The sequence below is a fragment of the Salvelinus alpinus genome, chromosome 7, assembly GCF_045679555.1.
Source record: "Salvelinus alpinus chromosome 7, SLU_Salpinus.1, whole genome shotgun sequence".
In the NCBI taxonomy this organism is placed as follows: Eukaryota; Metazoa; Chordata; class Actinopteri; order Salmoniformes; family Salmonidae; genus Salvelinus; species Salvelinus alpinus.
In genome coordinates, this window is record NC_092092.1 from 50208155 (window position 1) to 50230603 (window position 22449).

General features: G+C 43.2%; 1 protein-coding gene across 2 annotated transcripts in view; it reads left to right on the plus strand.

Annotated features, from left to right (window-relative positions):
- The first annotated feature begins 5660 nt into the window (after nucleotides 1-5660).
- LOC139581133 (leucine-rich repeat and immunoglobulin-like domain-containing nogo receptor-interacting protein 2) overlaps nucleotides 5661-22449 on the plus strand; it is a 395362-nt gene continuing 378573 nt past the window's right edge. Inside the window, exon 1 of one of the 2 annotated variants that reach the window (XM_071410590.1) lies at nucleotides 5661-6302. The gene's annotated coding sequence lies outside the window, so the exon portion shown is untranslated. The other variant, XM_071410591.1, reaches the window with a different exon arrangement.

The window sequence follows — 22449 nt, forward strand, 5'->3', positions numbered from 1 at the left end:
TGTGTTTTATTGTTGAGGGGAAAAAACTATATAATCCATTTTAGAATAAGCCTGTAACGTAACAAAATGTGGAAAAAGTGAAGGGGTCTTTCACGCCCTGACCATAGAGAGCTTTTTATTCTCTATGTTGGTTCGGTCGGGGTGTGACTAGAGTGGGTCATCTAGGTATTTATATGTTTATGTTGGCCTGTTATGGTTCCCAATCAGAGGCATCTGTTTATCATTGTCTCTGATTGGGGATCATATTTAGGCAGCCATTTCCCCTTTTGTGCTTTGTGGGATCTTGTCTATGGATAGTTGCATGTTAGCACTATTATTAGCTTCACGTTTCGTTTGGTATTTTGTTGTTTTTGTTCGGCGTTCATTTAATAAAGGAAAATGTACGCCTACCACGCTGCACCTTGGTCCAATCTTTATGACGAGCGTGACAGAAGATCCCACCAGAAACGGACCAAGCAGCGTGGCCAGGAGAAACAGACATCCTGGACATGGGAGTAGATCCTGGACGGTAAGGGATCCTGGACATGGGAGGAGATCCTGGCTGGAAAGGATCGCCTTCCATAGAAGCAGATAGAGGCAGCAAAGGAGGATCAACGACGACTCCGGGGTTCGCAACCAAGACGCAAGCACGAGAGGCAACCACAAAAATGTTTTGGAGGGGGAACACGGGGTGGTTGGCGGAGCCAGGTTTTAGACCAGAGCCAACTCCCCGCACTCGCTTTAAGGAGCGTGTGACCATTCAGGCACCATGTTATGTGGTGATACGCACTGTGTCTCCAGTGCGCATTCACAGCCCGGTGCGCTCGGTGTCAGCTCTCCGCACTTGCCTTGCGAAAATGAGCATCCAGCCAGGACGGGTTGTGCCGGCTCAGCGCTCCTGGTCTCCAGTACGCCTCCTCGGACCAGAATATCCTGCGCCGGCTCTACGCGCTGTATCCCCAGTGCGTCTTCACAGCCCAGTGCGTTCTGTGCCAGCTTCCCGCACTTGCCGGGCTGGAGTGAGCATCCAGCCAGGACAGGTTGTGCCAGCTCTGCGCTCTAGACCTCCAGTGTGCCTCCCCAGTCCAGTGCGTCCTGTGCCTCCTCCCCGCACTCGCCCTGAGGTGCGTGTCATCAGCCCGGTGCCACCTGTACCGGTCCCACGCATCAGGCCTCCAGTGCGCCTCCACAGTCCAGTACGTCCTGTGCCTCCTCCCCGCACTCGCCCTGAGATGCATGTCATCAGCCCAGTACCACCTGTACCGGTCCCACACATCAGGCCTACAGTGCGCCTCCACAGTCCAGTATGTCCTGTGCCTTCTCCCCGCACTCGCCCTGAGGTGCATGTCATCAGCCCGGTGCCACCTGTACCGGTCCCACGCATCAGGACTCCAGTGCGCCTCCACAGTCCAGAGCTTCCGGCGACAGGTCCCAGTCCAGAGCTTCCGGCGACAGGTCCCAGTCCAGAACTTCCGGCGACAGGTCCCAGTCCAGAGCTTCCGGCGACAGGTCCCAGTCCAGAGCTTCCGGTGATGTTTCACAGTCCGGAACCTCCAACGACGGTCCACAGTCCGGAACCTCCAACGACGGTCCACAGTCTGGAACCTCCTACGACGGTCCACAGTCCGGAACCTCCAACGACGGTCCACAGTCCGGAACCTCCTGAGACGGTCCACAGTTCGGAATCTTCTGAGACGGTCCACAGTCCGGAATCTCCTGAGACGGTCAACAGTCCGGAACCTCCTGAGACGGTCCACAGTCCGGAACCTCCTGAGACGGTCTAGAGTCCGGAACCTCCTGGGACGGTCCACGGTCCGGAACCTCCTGAGACGGTCCACGGTCCGGAACCTCCTGGGACGGTCCGCGGTCCGGAGCCTCCTGTGACGGTCCGCGGTCCGGAACCTCCAGGGAAGGTCTGCGGTCCGGAGCCTCCTGCGACAGTCTGCGGTCCAGAGCCTCCAGCGACGGTATGCATTAATTTCAGAGCCTCCAGCGACGGTCTGCGGTCCAGAGCCTCGAGCGGGGGTTCTCAGTCCGGAGCATCCTGCGAGGGTTCCCAGTCCGGAGCCTCCAGCGATGATCTACGGTCCGGAGTCCCCGGCGACGAACCACGGACCGGAATCCCCGGCAACGATCTACGGTCCGGTTCCTCCAGCGACGATCCACGGTCCGGAGCCTCCGGCGACGATTCACAGTCCGGACCCTCCGGCGACGATCCATGGCCCGGAGCCCTCGGTGACGATCCACGGTCCGGAGCCCTCGGCGACGATCCACGGTCCGGAGCCTCCGGCGACGATCCACGGTCCGGAGTATCTGGCTACGATTCACGGTCCGGTCTCTCCGGCGACGATCCACGGCCCGGAACCCTCGACAACAATCCACGGTCCAGAGTATCCGGCGATGATTCATGGTCCGGTTCCTCTGGCGATGACCCAAGGTCCGGTTCTTCCGGCGACGAGCCATGGTCCGGTTCCTCCAATGACATGTCCACGAGCGGAGTGGGTACTTCGCCCCGCACGGGAGCCGCCCCCGACGGTAGATGCCCACCCGGACCATCCCCTATTGAGTCAGGTTTTGCGGTCGGAGTCCGCACCTTTGGGGGGGGTACTGTCACGCCCTGACCATAGAGAGCTTTTTATTCTCTATGTTGGTTATGTCGGGGTGTGACTAGGGTGGGTCATCTAGGTATTTATATGTCTGTTGGCCTGTTATGGTTCCCAATCAGAGGCATCTGTTTATCGTTGTCTCTGATTGGGGATCATATTTAGGCAGCCATTTCCCCTTTTGTGCTTTGTGGGATCTTGTCTATGGATAGTTGCATGTTAGCACTATTATTAGCTTCACGTTTCGTTTGGAATTTTGTTTTTTTGATCGGTGTTCATTTAAGAAACAACTCAAATTGTGGTTGAGTTTTCCCTTTGCACGACAGGTACACTCTTTAATATTGAAGAGTACATTAGGTGTCTTTCTCATCTTATTCTTAATGAGGCTTAGTTACTGAACCATGATACCCTAATTAACTATGCCTTTACATGTCTCAATATCAATTCCACTGTTGATCAATGAGGTAGAGACGAGCTGTTTAATGTACCTTGAGGCAAAAGTGGCAGACAAGCGCTTTGTGGAAATCCCTAGGTTTAATCAGTGGGACTCTTCGGGCTGACAATGCAGACAAGACAAACAGACCCATAGGGTGAGTGGTTAACAAATTGCCTGGAGAGTCCAAGGAGGCAACACAGCGATTGTGAATAACGTCTAGCACAGATGCTTAAATGTGACTGACAAAACCCATTTCTTAGTTGCCAACTAACAAAACCAACACAATGCCCTTCTTTTGACGCTCAACAAGTATATTATATTAATCACACCTATTGTATCCTGCTGTTACCATTGGCACTGTATCTGTCTGGCATTTATCATTTACGTCGCTAAGATATGTCAAATACTGGAAGATGTGTATTTTATTCTACTTAGCCTTTTACTTTATGTTCGTATTCTTAACTTTTATTATTTATTTTGTTGTTTCATTGTCGAGAAGGAACCTGAAAGTAAGCACTCTGCTGGACAGTGTATACCATGTGTATGCTTTACATACGACTAATACAACTTGAAACTTGTTCCCTTGAAGAAAGCCTTACAAGTTAAGTGTAGTCTGCTTCAAGTAAAGCCACCGCTTACAATTCCAAGAATATTGTACGTCAGATATGTAACCATTCATAGCTTTGTCTATGTATATTTTATGTATAACGATTATATAAATAGGATGCCCTGGATATGAGCAGTTTGCAAAGCAACTTGAGTCCTAATGATGTTCGCGGAATTGCAAATGGGCTGTGTGCGTGCCGCTGCTGTTTAGGGGAATGTAGGTTTGGACCATGGAGAGTTGTGTTGGAAATGGCACCACCTGGATAATGAGATGCGGAGAGGCCCGTGCCGGTGTCTGAGCCAGAAAGCTTACCCGGGCTTATCTGCAAGCTGTCCCACATTAGGCGGACACTGTAGAGCGAGCACTGTAGTCCACACAGAGCACTCTTAGGTCTGGCTTCTGTCCTTTAAAAACTTGGACTCCAATGTCAAAATATGTCCTACGTCTAGCCATTTCACTTCTGGGTTATGTCTTCTTCAGGGAGCCCATCAATTAGATTTTGAGGAGTTTATGTTTGCATTTTGATTGCTTTGACATCCCATTCTAGCACATTGTAAAACATTGTTATTTGTCATTGGTGCAATGTAACAGCACAGTTATAACATAGAAATTACTGTCACAGTACATGATTGTAGTTCAACAGTAAAGAAAGGAGTGAGCATTAAAAACCTGCTAATGATTCAGTCTCTTGTATTATAATGGTTAGATATCTGGTCTGTGATGTGAATAGTTCCAGTTACATTTTCAACCACACTCTTTGATAGACTGGAGTCGGTAGTTGGGTGGGCCATTGGATGTGTGCCATTGGCTGTGATTGCGTGTACCAATGGATGTGTTTTCTAGGAAAGACAGGAGTGTAATGGTGATGACGGAAAGGATGCAGAGATCAGTGGACCGGTTGAGGGTTCTTCATCCTTTAGCTTCATAGTTAGATGACTTATAGAGATCAAGGTCATGCTCCTTCCTGTTATCACGATCTACGTAAAACATGATCTAATGTCCTTATCTGTAGCACTTTACATTAAGATTCTCTTTTACCTGTGTAATTACTCTAGTAACAACATTATCTTAACTGTCACAACATGTTGTCACTAGAGTAATTACTGCATTACACGGGTATAAGAGCATTAGTCACGTGAGTCTTGTTGGATAAATGTTAGGAAAGCGTGAAGATTATGTGAGAAAAATAAATGTAGTAAACAAAAAAGTGACATTTCTCACACTGGCACGATTTCCAGCAATTTAATACCTGAGGTGATAATCATCAGTCATTATTTATGCTTGGTTGGTAAAAATAACACACACATGCTGTCATGCTATGCCTAAGTACATGACAAATGGATTACGCCTGAACGTTACTTTAGTAACCAAGTGTAAAGACATAGCTTAGACACATGCCGATGCTCCACTTGAAATGTTCCAGGGACCTATTTCTTTTGTATCTAATTGTTGTGCATATTGTTTTATTCAGCTTCCGCGTCCAGGGTAATATTCTGTGTGTATGTGCATGGAGTGATAAGGGAATTGCTGGCAATTTGTTTAGGCTGCTAATTGTAAAAATCCACGGTTTGCTAAATCTCGTGGATTGTCCTTGCCTCGATTCAGAGCACTGGTCTGTTACTGCTGCTATTTTCGTCTGCCTCTTCAATCTCTCTTGACAGTTGGCCAACATCAACTCCTCACCTGATCCACTACAAGGAGTTTGCAAAAGAGAGATGAAAAAGACCAAAGCTCAATGGAGTCAGTTAATAATGAATAAAAAAAGGTTAGTCAGAGGCTTGCACTTTCTCGTTCCTCATTCCTTCATTAATGTTCATGTTGTTTCTTTACTCACTCTCTATTTTGCTTCCCATATTTATCAGACCATTATTTGTATCCCAAAGGGATCCTAGGAAGTGCAGGCGGTCGAACCTTTTCTATCTGACACGACTGTGAATGCCAAAGAGGTAATTGTCAGACGACAGAGATGGGAGTGAGAGCAAGAGGGAGGAGAGAGAGAGAGAGGAAGGGAGTGAAAACAAGGGGGTGGGAGTTGCAGGGAGGGGAGTGTGTGTGTGTGTGTGAGAGAGAGAGAGAGCAGCGTTCATTCTTCCACTTCTCAGCAGACAGCGTTCTACAGAGGAGAGCTACAAAACAAGGCAAATTGGAAGGGGAAAAATAGAGAATATTATACAAGAAGAGTTCGCTATCCACTTCTACCTCCTATTGGGTGGTGAGAGGTGTCTGAAAGTTTGCACTCTGGGGGACCCCTCCCCCCAATGCTGGGCTGAACAGAGGACAGCTCCCATCTTCGAGGTGTGGAGAGCACAGACTACCTCTAGTCATTTGCAGTGAAGCCAGTGCGCACGAGGAGTGTTCTCCCTCTGTGGATCTCACAATTAATCGCTGCCTGCCTGTCTGCAACAAAAGAGGAGAAGATCCAATCAGCGTTTGGGTTTAATAAGGTGGAATACCAAGGGACGCAACAGAAAGATACAGCACAACCAGGGAAATAAAGGAAGTAGGAGCTCACAGCAGTGAAAGACATCATTTAGAGAGAAAAAAAAACGCTTTAAGGTATTTTGAATTCAAAGGCTCCTGTTCCAGGTGAACTTGAGAAGCATCATTTTCTTTTTTGGAGCTCTCAGCTTCAGTCAGCTAATCTTGTGGACTATTGGATCCTGGATGGCATTTCAAGGTAAGGACCTATCTTCAACTCTCCCGGTGTATCAGCCAACCAGCTACTGTACTCATCCTGTGTTAGGTAACTGCAATACTCAGCAGCAGAAGAAAAAATGGAGAAGAATCAGACGGAAAGGTATGTGTGTTTGAGTGATCACCAGGCTGTTAATGACATCAATAAGATGTGAAAAGTTTCTGTGATATCTCTTCCTCATACCTTATCCCTATACATGATTGATATGATGCCAGTGTGGAAAGCAATTTATCTTTGGGGACTCGGTCTCTGCATCGTAGCTTCCAGCAGGAAGCCTGGGCGGAAGGTCATAATTACCACTGGTGTTTGTCTTCGTCTTTGTAAGGGCCATATCTATTCGCCATGGGATTACTCTTTTATTTTAACCACCAACACCCACCACCGAGCCGCAGCTGCACAGCCACAGCCACTCTGCATATGAAGGGCTGTTTTCTGCTTTATCGCAGCAGACAGCAAACAGATTGTTTTCGTTGTTTCGAATGCTGTCCGAATGTCTTGAACGCCCCACATCATACTTCTGCCGTCAGTTCCTTGCGAGTTTTTCAAGAAAAATCTTGTTATGCAATGCATCGTTCCTGTCCTACGGTCATGCCCATCTTTGTTCCTGCTAAGCTGAAAGTGGGATGAAGCGCGTAGATAAGCATGTGTTTTCTCTCCTCAAGGTCCTTGTTGAATGTAAATTAGAAGAAAGTGATTCATAGGATGATTGAGGGATATAAAAGAGGGGGTTAACGCAGCATCGTTAGAGTGAATCTACAGCACCTCCCTCTCGATATATCTTTTGTAGGAACAGGCTGCAATATTTGTGATTTATCCTGTCTGCCCTGAAATATTGAAAATAATTGAATAATAAATAGCCTGTACCTGTCAAAGCCTGCCCCTGCTGGGGAGGATTATTATGATGCTACCTCGTGTAGCATGCAAACCAGTGACCACTAAATGCTTTTGCCTCTAGAGACACCAACAGGGGGCTAGAGGGGGTGTATCAGGCAGGAGAGGGGGGCTGGAAGTTGAAGACAGTTCCCGAGGTACAGTTCCTAAATGTCCACCAATAGGACTGGCTATGTCTTATCTGTAATATAATGCTGGTCAAGGGATATCGTAAATATCAATATGTTCTTAACTGACTTAGCTAGTTAAATAAAGGTGAAATAAAAAAAAGAAAACAATATTTCAAATATAGGAATTTGCCCATCAATGTGACAAAGCTCTGGTATTGGAATTAACGTGTGTTTTCACATGTTACCTCATGAAAGAGACTGTTGGCTTTTCATCTTTTTGTTTGCACAGTCCAGGTATAGGTGTAATCTAATGAGCAGTATGGGAGACGTGTGTTTGTATGTGTGTGTGTGTGTGTGTGTGTGTGTGTTGAGTGTGTGGGTGTATGTGTGTCCAGAGCTGTGCGCTTCATCTGCTTTGATGTTTTATCGAGTGTTAGCTATGTCAGCACTGACGCACAGACTATGATCCGGGGTTACATGGGTAAAGGAAGATCTGAATTGGATCTCATTAAACCTTGTACTGCTTTTCACTGTCAATAAGCAATGGCGATTTTGCTTTCACGGCTTTTTGAATCTGCTAAATGATTTAGTCCAGGAGTGTGTGTGTATGCTTGTGTGTGTTTATGTTTGTGTGCGTATGCTTGTTTGCGTGTGTGTCTCCAACTCCTGTAAAGGGAAAAGGTGCGGTCAGTTTTTTTCTGTCTGATGCTGGCAAAGGAGTCAAAGACTTGGTCTTCCATTTCAGTAGAATAATGCATCCACTGAATCATATAGTATGGATGGAGCATAGAGGAAGTTATAATTTTTCCCCAGTTATTAATCAGAATCGTAGACAACACATTAACAAGGGGATAGAAATGAGAGAAGAAAACAACTTTGATGTCAAAAATGCTGTGCTTTTGATTTATTACATACAGGTACGGTTTGAATCAGTATAAATGCTCATCACTAAGCAGCTGAAATATGACATAAGTGCTTCCAATTATAATACATAATTTTCTATAATTTCTGCGTTCTGAAATCACATAGATGAAATATTGTGAATTATGCCTTATAGTTTAATCAGGAATTTGTTAAGACTTGTTTATAGCCAATATTACTTATTACAATTTAACCAGAATGTGTTTGCAGAAAGAATAGGGGGATTGTTTTGAATGAAAACACAATGTTTTGTTGTTTCTCTGTAATACTAGCCACTTTTAGCTAGCCAGCTAGATAGGTTCCCAATCTCCCAACCTCATAACTAGCTACCAAGCCATTTCAGGCTATCAATCAAGTAAGTGTAGCCTGTCTAACTACCTTAGCTGGCATGCTTGCTGACAAGGTTGCTAGACTTTAGAAAAGCAAGCAATTACTAAATGTAATGAATAAGATTTACATTCCTTTCAATCTTTTACCCAGATTTTTAGCTGAGATGCATACAAGCATACTGTATTTAGGGTTATGATACTATATTGTATACAACTGTGGCAGTTGTACTAAACTACAATTAAATTAGAATGTGCAGATGGGTCACGCAAAAACAGTGCACTTCAGTGTTCTACAGAACTAAATGTGACGAGTGAGAGGGATACATTTACAGGCACGACAGTGAAGGCTAATAACAAGCACTCTGCATCAGTGAGAAAAAAGCCGGGGATTACATCAGGGAAGGAAGACTTCCGGGCTAATACAGCACATGTGTAAGATGTGCTTGGAAGGATTGGACAATCATGGTTAGAGTAGCCACAGAGGAACTGGAACGATTGCACTTAAGTCCTATTACCTGGGTTGCTATGTAACTGTAAACTACTCATACATCAAGAGGACTTGTCAGACCTTCAATGAGGAATAAGAAGGCCCACTTTCGCTCTAGAGATTCAGTCATATTCAATGTTTGCTAGCCATTAGAAGGTAACTCTATGCATTGATTTAGACGAGGAAATTCTACCAGAGCATCCTCTATGCATTCTTCTGAGATTCGCAGGCGTCTCAACGTTTATGTGGACACTAAAAGATCTTCTTTCTGTCCTGGGCAATTAACTGTAGTGTTCTTAAATGCCCCCATCCTAAAATGTCAATACTTCAGGCCTCCTGCCCAATTGTCTGAAAGCACTCTGTAGAACATTACTGTAATATAACAGAGTTGTTATTATCCAGACTGTAGAAGCAAAAATTCTGCCATTATAGGAGGTTGACTTGTCTGTCAGAAGTAGCGTGGTTGAACTGTGTGAAAGGGAATACGTGGCCAGAGCACAGTGGCATATTTTTAGACAGTCCATTAAGGAATAGGAAAATCAATGCTCTCTGTTCTGTCAACATTGGGTTTCAGGTTTTTTCGACACAATGACCTTTGTCGGGTACAGTGAGGAGCCGGAATGGCATTGTCATACTGTGGCTTGGCGACAGAAATACGCAGGTCATTATGAAAAGAGACACATGCAGTGTCTTGTTGGCATGTCTAGCGCCAACATGAATGACCGTCTTCCATCTGTTTTCGGGAAATTATTTTGATTTGGGCTTGAATACGCTTTCTCCTCCACTGTTTCTTGTTAAACGGATCCCTTGGGTGAATATTCAATATCTGACAGGCTGATAGATGCACCGCTGATAAATCCATTTCAGGCTAATTATAAATACATTTCAGGCTTTACTTAGCCACATGCTTACACAAATCAGGCCACTAAGCGCATGCTGGCTTTTTACATAGTGTACATGTTTATTCCAGTATTCAGTTGTCCCACATCTGTACCGTGTAGACAGCCAGCTTTCTTAAAGACATTTTTAAGAGGACCTTGTGTTGAATATAGATCAAGTCTAATGGATACCAAGCTACAGTATGTAGATGATATTTTCTCCAATTAACATTTATGAATACTCATTGACTCCTATCACATTGGTTTGTGAAATGGAGCACCACTAGTTCTCTAAAATGTGGTTCGCTTGTAGCAGCAGTGCTACCAAAGGTAGTGATGGTTTCACAGTTCACCCACCAAAAATCATAAACAAAAGGAAACTTGTTTTCTATTAAGTGCATGAAACCAGGACAGTGTCCTTGCCGCATGAGCGTGGCGTGGCAGAATCCTCTGTCCCCTGCTCCAGTGGTGGATGGCAGAGAGTGACCATTGGTGGCAGTGCAAATCCCTCTGGGAAGAGCACACGAGGAGAGGCTGGGGCTTGAGGACAGATCGTGGACAACTCCTGTTGACAGTGACCCTGTCAACAGTGTCACTTTGGACCACGACCTCTTTGAGTGAACTGCCGGGACTGGCGTCTGCGGGTCACCTCTAGCAAAGTCCCCTCTATCCCTCCCGAGTTTGTCAACAGGAAGCATTAGTAAGGGTCAGATGGGTTACGTGTCGGGAGCGGGGGTGAGAGGACGTACACTGTCAGCGTTTTTGTAATTTTATCAGTAACTTACTGTATTAATCAACAGTATGACACTGTATAAACTGAATGCAGTAGTTTATCATAGAATACACAGTAAAATACCATACATTTATTTTACAGCACACTGTAACACCTTTCTGTAATTTAAACAGTAAAACACTATAGAATGCAGTGGTATTCTACATTAAGCTCATGCTCTTCGTAGCCGATGTGAGTAAAACCATTAAAAAGGCTAACATTCACAAGGCATGCGTTGACAGGCTGCCCTCAGGTGGTGAGGGTAGGCAACAACACATCAGCCACGCAAACCATCAATACAGGGGCCCCTCAGGGGTGTGTGCTCAGTCCCCTCCTGTAATCTCTGTTCACCCACGATTGCATGCACCATCATTACGTTTGCAGACAACACAACAGTGGTAGGCCTGATCACAGACGACGATGAGACAGCCTATAAGGAGAAGGTCAGAGACCTGGTAGTGTGGTGCCAGGACAACAACCTCTCCCTCATCGACAGAAAAGATTATCGTGGACTACAGGAAACGGAGGGCCGAACATTCACAACGACGGGGCTGTAGTGGAGCGGGTCGAGAGCTTTAAGTTCTTTCTATCATGGGACAAACAAACCAACACAATCGTGAAGAGAGCACAACAACACCTCTTCCCCCTCAGGAGACTGAAAAGACTTTTCATGCGACATCAGAAGTTAAACATCTGCACCATTGAGAGCATCTTGACTGGCTGCATCACAACTTGGTACCTAGCGCAAGTTTGGTACCAAAAGGCACCTGAAAAGCTTCTACTCCAAATCCATACGTCTGCTGAACAGTTCATCAAATGGCTACCCGGACAATTTAAATTGACCCCCTTTATTATGTGTTCATCCTAATTGTTTTGCCCTGCATGTTGATGCCACACACACACACTAACACATAGACACACATTCACATATTCTGCTGCTACTCTGTTTATTAAATATCCTGATTGCCTAGTCACTTTTACCCCTACCCACATGTACATACTGTATTACCTCAACTACCTCGTACCCCTGCACATTGACTCAGTACTGGTACTCCTTGTACAGTCGAAGTTGAAAGTTTACATACGCTTTAGCCAAATACATTTCAACTCAGTTTTTCACAATTCCTGACATTTAATCCTAGTAAAAATTCCCTGTCTTAGGTCAGTTAGGATCACCACTTTAATTTAAGAATGTGAAATGTCAGAATAATAGTAGAGAGAATGATTTATTTCAGCTTTTAGTTCTTTCATCACATTCCCAGTGGGTCAGAAGTTTACATACACTCAATTAGTATTTGGTAGCATTGCCTTTAAATTGTTTAACTTGGGTCAAACGTTTCGGGTAGCCTTCCACAAGCTTCCCACAATAAGTTGGGTGAACTTTGGCCCATTCCTCCTGACAGAGCTGATTTACATGAGTCAGGTTTGTGGGCCTCCTTGCTCGCACACGCTTTTTCAGTTCTGCCCACATATTTTCTATGCAATTGTGGTCAGGGCTTTGTGATGACCACTCCAATACCTTGACTTTGTTGTCCTAAAGCCATTTTGCCACAACTTTGGAAGTCTTGAGATGTTGCTTCAATATATCCACATAATTTTCCTTCTCATGATGCCATCTATTTTGTAAAGTGTACCAGTCCCTCCTGCAGCAAAGCACCCCCACAACATGATGCTACCACCCCCGTGCTTCACGGTTGGGATGGTGTCCTTCGGCTTACAAGCGTCCCCCTTTTTCCTCAAAACATAATGATGGCCATTATGGCCAAACAGTTCTATTTTTGTTTCATCAGACCAGAGGACATTTCTCTAAAATGTACAATATTTGTCTCCATGTCCAGTTGCAAACCGTAGTCTGGCTTTTTTTATGGCGGTTTTGGAGCAGTGGCTTCTTCCTTGCTGAGCGGCCTTCCAGGTTAAGTCGATATAGGACTCGTTTTGCTGTGGATATCGATACTTTTGTACCTGTTTCCTCTGGCATCTTCACAAAGTCATTTGCTGTTGTTCTGGGATTGATTTGCACTTTTCGCAGCAATGTACATTCATCTCTAGGAAACAGAACGCGTCTCCTTACTGAGTGGTATGACGGCTGCGTGGTCCCATGGTGTTTATACTTGTATAATATTGTTTGTAGAGATGAACGTGGTACCTTTAGGTGTTTGGAAATTGCTCCAAATGATGAACCAGACTTGTGGAGGTCTACAATTTATTTTCTGAGGTTTTGGCTGATTTCTTTTGATTTTCCCATGATGTCAAGCAAGGAGGTACTGAGTTTGAAGGTAAGCCTTGAAATGCATCCACAGGTACACCTCCAATTGACTCAAATGATGTCAATTAGCTTATCAGATGCTTCTAAAGCCATGACATCATTTTCTGGAATTTTCCAAGCGTGTAAAGACACAGTCAACTTTGTGTATGTAAACGTCTGACCCACTGGAATTGTGATACAGTGAAATAATCTGTCTGTAAACAATTGTTGGAAAAATGACTTGTGTCATGCACAAAGTTGATGGCCTAACCGATTTGCTAAAACTATAGTTTGTTAACAAGAAATGTGTGGAGTGGTTGAAAAACGACTTTTAATCACTCCAACCTAAGTGTATTAAACTTCCAACTTCAACTGTATATAGCCTTGTTATTGTTTTTATTGTGTTACTATTAACTTTTTTATTAAGCAAATATTTGTCTTACTTTTTAAATCTGCATGGGAATGGGCTTGTAAGTAAGCATTTCACTGTAAAGTCTACACCTGTTGTATTTGGCGCATGTGACCAATAAAATTTGATGTGTATCAAATCAAATCAAATCAAATTTTACTGTAAATGTGTTTTACAGTATTAGTTATGGTGCATTGTGGGAAATGTTGTGGGCAGAGAGAGATGCTCTGGCTTATTAACATATTTTAAGGCTTGCCTTGTAAGTAGCTATATTTGTTACGCCCATGAGTGAGAATACTGTACCCCCAACAGAATAAGGTAATATACCGTATTTTAGGAATTCTACACATCTTGTCGTGAAACTCTACAGTAACTTACTGGCGAATTGCTGCCAGTAATTTACTGTAATTCAGAATACAGTTCCCATACCGCATTTTTGGAGTGCTAAAAACCTTTTGAACACAAGTGGTTGCATGGTATTGTTGCACCCATTAGTGAGACTGCTATACCAATTTAAATGATATCTGATAGTGGTTCCCTAGCAATTTAATTAATATAGGGGACAGATTTTAGTGTCTCAAACTTTTAATGTTGAGTGGCTAGCCAAGTCCTTTTGATCTGTTTTGCCCTGTAGTCATTAATATACTGTAATATGCAAATGCATGCAGCCAACCTGCTTGCTCTAATCCCATTTAATTAATAAAATAATGTAGAAATAATATTGTTAATGTTTAGCAGTCACTTTTACTGTATTGCTTTTAATTGCTCTGGCATCATGTTACCCCGAATATCTCAATATTGTATTGGCACTATTCGATTTTTTACATTTGACATAATTTAGCAGAAGCTAGAGTGACTTCCAGTAGTGAGTGGATACATTCCCCCCCCCCTTGGGAATCAAACCCACAAGCCTGTCATTGCAAGCACCATTCTCTACCAACTGAGGTACATGGGACTGAGCTACACTATCCAGAGATAGTCAGACATAGAATACCAGTCAAAATTTTGGACACCTACTCATTCCAGGTTTTTCTTTATTATTACTATTTTCTACATTGTAGAATAATAATGAAGACATCAAAACTATTAAATAAAACATATGGAATGTTCAAAGTAGCCACCCTTTGCATTGATGACAGCTTTGCACACTCTTGGAATTCTCTCAACCAGCTTCATAAGGTAGTCACCTGGAAAGCATTTCAATTAACAGGTGTGACTTGTTAGAAATTATTTTGTGGAATTTAATTCCTTCTTAATGCGTTTGAGCCAATCAGTTGTGACAAGGTAGACCAAGTCCATATTATGTTAAGATCAGCTCAAATAAGCAAAGAGAAACGACAGTCCATCAGTACTTTAAGACATGAAGGTAAATCAACCTGGAAAATTTCAAGAACTTTTAAAAATTTTTCAACGCAGTCGCAAAAAACCATGAGGTGCTATGATGAAACTGTCATGATGACCACCACAGGAAAGGAAGACCCAGAGTTACCTCTGCTGCAAAGGATACATTTATTAGAGTTACCATCTCAGAAATTGCAGCCCAAATAAATGTTTCACAGAGTTCAAGTAACAGACAAATCTCAACATCACCTGTTCAGAGGAGACTGCGTGAATCAGGCCTTCATTGTTGAATTGCTGCAAATAACCATGACTAAAGGACACCAGTAAGAGGAAGAGACTTGCTTGGGCCTAGAAACATAAGCAATGGACATTCGACTGGTGGAAATCTGTCCTTTGGTCTGATATGTCCAAATTTGAGATTTTTTGGTTCAAACCACTGTGGCTTTGTGAGATGCAGAGTAGGTGAACAGATGATCCCAGCATATGTAGTTCCCACCGTGAAGCATGGCGGAGGAGGTGTGATTGTGTGGGAGTGCTTTGCTGGTGACACTGTCTGTGATTTATTTAGAATTCAAGGCACACTTAACCAGCATGGCTACCAAAGCATTCTGCAGCGATACGCCATCCCATCTGGTTTGTGCTTAGTGGGACTATCATTTGTTTTTCAACAGGACAATGACCCAACACTCCTCCAGGCTGTGTAAGGGCTATTTAACTAAGAATGAGAGTGAGGGAGTGCTGCATCAGATGACCTGGCCCCCAGAATCACCTGACCTTAACCAAATTGAGATGGTTTGTGATGAGTTGGACCACAGAGTGAAGGAAAAGCAGCCAACAAGTGCGCAACATATGTGGGAACTCCTTCAAGACTGTTGGAAAAGCATTCCAGGTGAAGCTGGTTGAGAGAATGCCAAGAGTTTGCAAAGCTGTCATCATTGCAAAAGGTGTCTACTTCTGCTAAATGTCCAACATGTATATTAAAGAATGTAAGCTTTCAAAGAACACTGGGTAATATGTTGCTGCATTAGGTAGTTCTAGTAATATACTTAAACAATAAGTCACGAGGGGGTGTGGTATATGGCCAATATATCATGGCTTAGGGCTGTTCTTATGCACAATACATCGCGGATGTACCTTATTACAACCCTTATTACTGGCTTTACACTAGCTACCAACATAGCAAGCTAGCTGTTTTAGCTTCCTACATCTCCATGTGAAATAATCAGATGTATTATCCCAGTTTGATATGCTGCTTGTGTATTCATTCCCATATCAGCTAAAAATAGAACATCATGTTTTGGTTGTGGAGAAAAAGTCACATAGCTAGCTAGTTGGCTACAGCAGGTTCTATCATTTCACAATAGCCTGTAATCACTAGTTATTACTTCTAAAAAATATATATTTTTTGGTGGATTCTTGGATTTTCTTGTTGTCTTCTCATTTGTGGTGAAAGTAAAATGAATAGTCTATTGTCTTGTCTTCTCTTGCTAGCAAGTTGGCTAAACACTGCTATCTAACTACCCTTTTAGCTTCCCACATCTGACAGCACATTTACTTAAGCTCTATTATGTTTTCAGAAGCAGAACACAGAGTGTATCTGAGAGTAACATCAAAGGTCATTATTACGGCTTTTGCAGCAGTTACTTAGGAGGTGACTGACTGGTGCAACAAATGTGTTATTTTAGAACAAATATGATATTCAATGTGCTTTCTTGTTGTAGAATGCACTATCGAACATAGAGACATTGAAAGTCATGAGACCTTCAACTTATATAAAGGTTAATACATTTTAGCACCAAACATCCCAACAACAACCCATTTCTACAGACATACCATGGTTCTAATACTGGACTATCACTTCCTCATTTACTAATTACATGTAATGAAATATGTATAAACTGTAATAACCTGCCTATATCGTTATTCCTGATAAGATTTATACGGGCACAAGTCTAATGGCAGGACCATTCATTTTGTGTTTAGCCTTCATCAGCCATTTTGGTGTGTCCTTAAGATGACTTTGCCACCTACCCCCTCTTTCTCTCTGCCCTCGGTTTCCAGCAGTGAATGTTGGTATTTAGAGTTTTGAACGCTTTCCTTTTTAGACTGTTACAAAAGTGTTGTGTGTTTGTGGTATCAAGGTGGGAAGCCAGTTGAATATTTAACTCCTTGCAGCATTTGTTGTCTTCGTAAGCCATGTTGTCCTGGTAAGCCATGTTGTCCTGGTAAGCCATGTCGTCCTGGTAAGCCATGTTGTCCTGGTAAAGGATGATGTCTTAGTTGGCACAGTGGATTCGAGTTGAGTGGCTGAGTATTAGCAAATGTCTAATCTTGACTTGTAAATTTGATTCTAGAATCCAATTTCCTTTTGTGTTAGTCCAAGAAAGGGTTTTCAAATTTTCATTGACATAATGTTAATGATTTTGACTATTCAGCCACTTATCCAATTATTGGACTTGGACAAATCAGAAAAGACCAACTCGAAAGGATAACAGAAAATTTGATAGAAAAATACTGAGAATCGAATTTCAGGTGTTTTATTGCCTTTGGATTGGGTTGGATGTCAGCAACACTATAGTATAGCTTATATACCAGACAGATTCCCATAACCATGACTGCCAGTGTATGAATAGTTTCTCAGCAGGGCATTGGATTTAGTCTTGTTAGTGTAGGTCACTGATCCTCACTCCCTTCAGGGCTATACTGCCAGAGCAGTAGACCACATCGTGGATGTTTGTGTGTTTCAACAACGGGCATGCCTTGAAGACTCTCTATATTGAGATTGTCACTTTCCCACCCAAGCTTCAGTGGCCAGTCTCCCTACGTCTTGGTTCATGAGATGCTGCTGGGTTAAGTCCCATTTAAGGGTTTCATCCGCCATGTGGCAATTGCACCTTGCAGAGGAACATGCTTTCTTTCTGCGAGAGAGGGAAGAGGAGAGAGAGCCCATGGGTCTTTAAAGGGTTTTGCGATAAGATCCTGCCTCAAAGATCTAGGGGGCATCAGGTTGTTGTATCGCTAGTTCACCATAGAGATTATGATTTGTATTCATGTAACACACATCAACCCCCTCAAATACCAATTACGACAACTTACCACACCTTCCTTTTATGGTGCAGAGATGAAAGGAGAGCACTTCCTTTAGGTCAGACTTAGGCTGTTCTAATATGGACACCGTAAATTTATTACATTAATAAACATTTGCCCATAACTACAGTATGTTATGAAATCAGTATGTTATGAAAGTAGTTTCCCATGCAGTTTTTTAATGAGTCAGCAACGGTAAATAATGAGGTGCTTTAGTATTTGCATCTCACCTTACCACGGCATTGACACTAAAAGGCTTTATTTTTGCCTTCACTTACATTTCTTGATATGAAGCATTGCACTATCTTCTCCCCCCTCTACTTTCAGTCTGTTGTGTGAACTGAGGGTGAATATGGAGAGGGAGTGCTGAGTCACTTGTCGTTTTAATCTCTCCCAGATTTTACATTTTTCCATTTAATCTGAGTTTAGCTGTCAATGGGATGAGGGAATCATTAGCCCCCGTGCCACTGTGATACTCCTGTACCGAGAAACACGCTTAACCGAGAAAAGCTCAACAACTCTCTGAGCCTATTCAGAACGATACTGGAGGTTTTGTTGTCAAATGGTAGCTCTCAAGAGGTTTTTGCATCGTTCAAAGAGATGGGTGTCTTGTCTGCAGGAAGTAATCCTGTGTCATAGTAGCAGCCTGGCGTTCACTGGTGGGTTATAGGGGGATGTTATGTGACAAGTCAGGTACAAGTCAAGAGTCTCACGATGAATGCTTGATCTGTGTGTGTGTGTGCGTGCGTGCGTGCATGCGGGTGTGTGTGTGGTTGGTCGGTTGGTGATTGGGGGGGTGCAGGGTTCTTGATGGACATATCCAATCCCTATTCTTGAACAACCGAAACAACCAACAGACTTATGAGAATAAGATAAAACATATATACAGTACTGTATATGGTTTTGTGTACAACAAATATGTTGTCAAAGTACATAAATACACACACTACTGTGCTAAACGGGGATGGGACAGTATGCTGAATCAAATTAATGAACAGGCACCTCTTGAATGTTGACAAAGTTTAAACAATCATGTTTACACCACTGTGAAGGACCCAGAATGCAACTTCCATCTAGTGGAATTGCGTACACACAAGACACTAATGCACCCCCTTTGTCAGACGAGCCGTAAAAAAGCCACGGCATCTAGATAATGACCTTTACATCCTCATGTACAAGTGCCGTCGCTGTTGTCAACATGTGTAATTCCCACCCTTGGTTGCCAGCGTGGCTGTGAATTATAAATCAATGAGCTTGCATTACTGTAAAGTTCCCGGGCCCCTGGGCTTTGCAGATGATCGAATAATGGATGGCGGGGGAGCCTTTCTGTCCAGCTCTGGGTCCACTGGTCACATGCTGGCTCCCATACATACTGATGGAAGAATGGGGGGGTACATCACAGTGGCTCAGACAGTGAGCTCTATGGGGGGTTGGGAGGTTGGTGGAGTAGGGAGTTGAGTGTATGTGGGGGGGGGGGTAACATTTGATGTTTGATATTCATAGTAAATTTATACTCTTCTGTGTTTGTGGGACACATCCTATCCTGTGAACTTCCAGATATCGGTTTGGTATGGAAACAAAGCTATAGTGTGTTATAAATCGACTTTGCATCAGATCGGTGGTCTTGAGGGACACTACAGGGCAGTGGTCTGTCAGTTCCATCAGGGTTAGCTAGCACACACCCCTTAATCTCTTCTGTCTGGAGGACTTGAGTGAAACAGTGAAGACAGAGGAAGTGAGTAGGATATACTGAATGAGAACAGTGGCGTGTCATGTAGCTCAATTATTCAACAGGAGCTTGTCTGTGATTGTAAGGCTTAGGGAGAACTCTCCCGGAATTTCAATAGGGGATGCCATTGCCTCTGCTGAAAAACCCGGCGCGTGTATGTGCTCTGCAGTGAGTATGTTTAAAGCCTACTTGATCTTAAACATTTATTTGAATTAGCACTTGGGGTTGAATTGATAAGCTCTATGATTCTGCATGCTACATGTTATTGAATATACGTCCAGCGTAGATTTAGTGTAAAGGAACATGTAAAGTTTATGCACTGTTATAGGAATGCATGCATTTTGAAATCTACTGCATAGTATGCATAATGGTTGCCTCTGTCTGTATGTAAGCCACAACACACACAGAATGCGATTCACCCCTCATCCTCAACCCACTTTCGGCACATGCTAAGAGGCAGTGATCCAAAAAGTGAATCTGTGCACAACCCATTCTCTGTGCCAACCCTTACGCCATCTTCAACAGCTACAGTAGATGAGGAAATATCGCAGCCACCAACCACCATCTGTTTTTTGAAAGATTTGCCAAGTTTTGGATGAGGAGAATGCAGCATTTGGCTAAAATTAGGGACCATGCCGTTGTCTTCTGTTACAAAGGGAGCAGACATCTTGAAACTTGTTTGTGGAGATATTATCTTGTGATATAATGAGCATCATACTACATACAATTTACAAGTTCTTCCAACTATATGCCCAGGCCATTAATGTGCAAAGTGATGGGATAGGCTTGGCTAAGTTGAGGTGCACATTATCTCACCAATTTCTGCACAGTGCACGGTCAGAGATTGAAAACCTCTACTACAGTGCTCCCTTGGTCATATAGTATGCTTTTAACTCTTGAGGCACCCACGTACTGGCTCTTCCGGTGGTGGTGGCATGATGCCAATCCGGCCCCATTAATGCCTGTGACTTGCTCCTTTCAGAAGTTTCAAAAAGTACATCAATAATGTATTCCTCGGGTGTAGCCACCCCAGGATCAATGGCAACACAAAGCCCATCTACAAAGGTGCTTGGCTCAAGGCCATATTTGGTCACTTCCACTGTGCACGCTCGCTCCTTTGTGTCAGCCTGCTGAGACTTCATTATTTGTGTTTGTAAGCTATTGTTGAAAGAACAATAAGCGAAATATTTCAAGTTGGTCGGGGGGAGAAAATCTTTGAAGGGACATGAAAACAGCAGTTGGGTGGTTGTACCGATTAAACAGTGATAGAGGAGGAGAGCGAGGGAGGGAGAAGGAAAATATGTATTCAACATCCCGTTCCGTGAAGGGATCGTGGGGAGAGGTTGTTGCATGACAAAAGGGTCGCCTTTGTCATGTTCATGTACGGTATTGTGACAGCAGAAAAAGCTGCAAATTACATAGTACTTGATCATTACCTAGCAGTTGATAGAGCACGGCACTCCATGTTGTCTGTCACTACTCATTGATGAGATTTACAATTTCCGCTTTTTTCCGAGTCAGATGCCATCTCCTCCCGAAGTTGTGAGCAACCTGAGCAACAGACAGCAGATGCTCTTACGAAAAAAAGTGCAGATTTATTCTTCCTCTCACCCCTTCTGTAGTTCTCTTTATTTACAAAGCCAGATGATCGGGCTTGTAGCCCGAGATTTAGATTTTCTTCGAGAAAATGGTTTTCGGGCCTTTTTTCTCATCCTGACTACAGAGCGAAATCTTCGCTCCATTGACACAGAGTGACGGGCAATGTACAGCAAGCCCAACTTTGCCTCAGATCATACGAGGAGTGTGCGTGAGGGAATGTGTGTTTAAAGGGCAAGAATCACACAAAAGTTAGATCAAAATGTCCTTTAGCACTATAGGCATTAAACAGGAACAGAAGTCATCGTCCATCTCGCGCAGTCGCCTCCACATTTATAAAATGTGGCTCTCCATAAGGACCATTGACATTGGGAAACTAAATTGTTCTACATTTGGTTTGATACATCCATTATAATACAAAACACAGTCTCTTGGTCTCTGGCGAATACATTCTCTTTTAGATCCAAACAACACTTGAAGCACAAAGGCAAAGTTCATTAAAACAGATAATACTGTGGATACAATGTAACTTTTCGTACATAATGACACATTAGTGTTATTAACAGAGGATCAATGTTTGCTCATTATTTCAGAAGTACATTGTGTTGTATTCTACCCATATTTACAGCAACAACAGTGATTTCTGTTAATAAGATATAGATACATACATAAGTGGAGATTTTGAGTTGAAGATGAAACACTTTTTTGTTTTACTCCTGAGGATTTGGCTGGATCATTACCTTTTACATTGTAGCTATCAGACATATTTCAGCTGGACGATCGCAATTGAGCTGATCACATAGATGCATCATAATTGTCTTTAGTCACAGTTATTCCCCCTTGTTAATGCTCAACTATAAATACTGTATATACAGTACCAGTAAGAAGTTTGGACACACCTACTCATTATAGTAAAAATAAAGACAAATCCTTGAATGAGTAGGTGTGTCCAAACTTTTGACTGGTACTGTGTATATATATTTTGTCAAGTAGTCACATGTTGGTCATGAGATTGGAACCTTTTGTACTGTGCTGGACATTTTGCCATCCACATTGATATTGAATTAGGTCAATGCACCCATCAAGTAAATGGAAGAATAGGTCGTTGTACATGTGTTGGTTTCACTTCATTACTTAACTAACCAGTCTTCACAATGCATAAGCTTATCTCAAGCAACAATGGACAATCCAGCTGGTTACAGGGAGTGTTCATATGACTGGCTAGTTTGTAAATGATAACACTATTGCCTCCTGGCTATAAGACCATTTGGGTTAAGTACAGTAATTACACAGTAATAACTTGGTGACATAAATGCAAAACCTGTGCATATTAA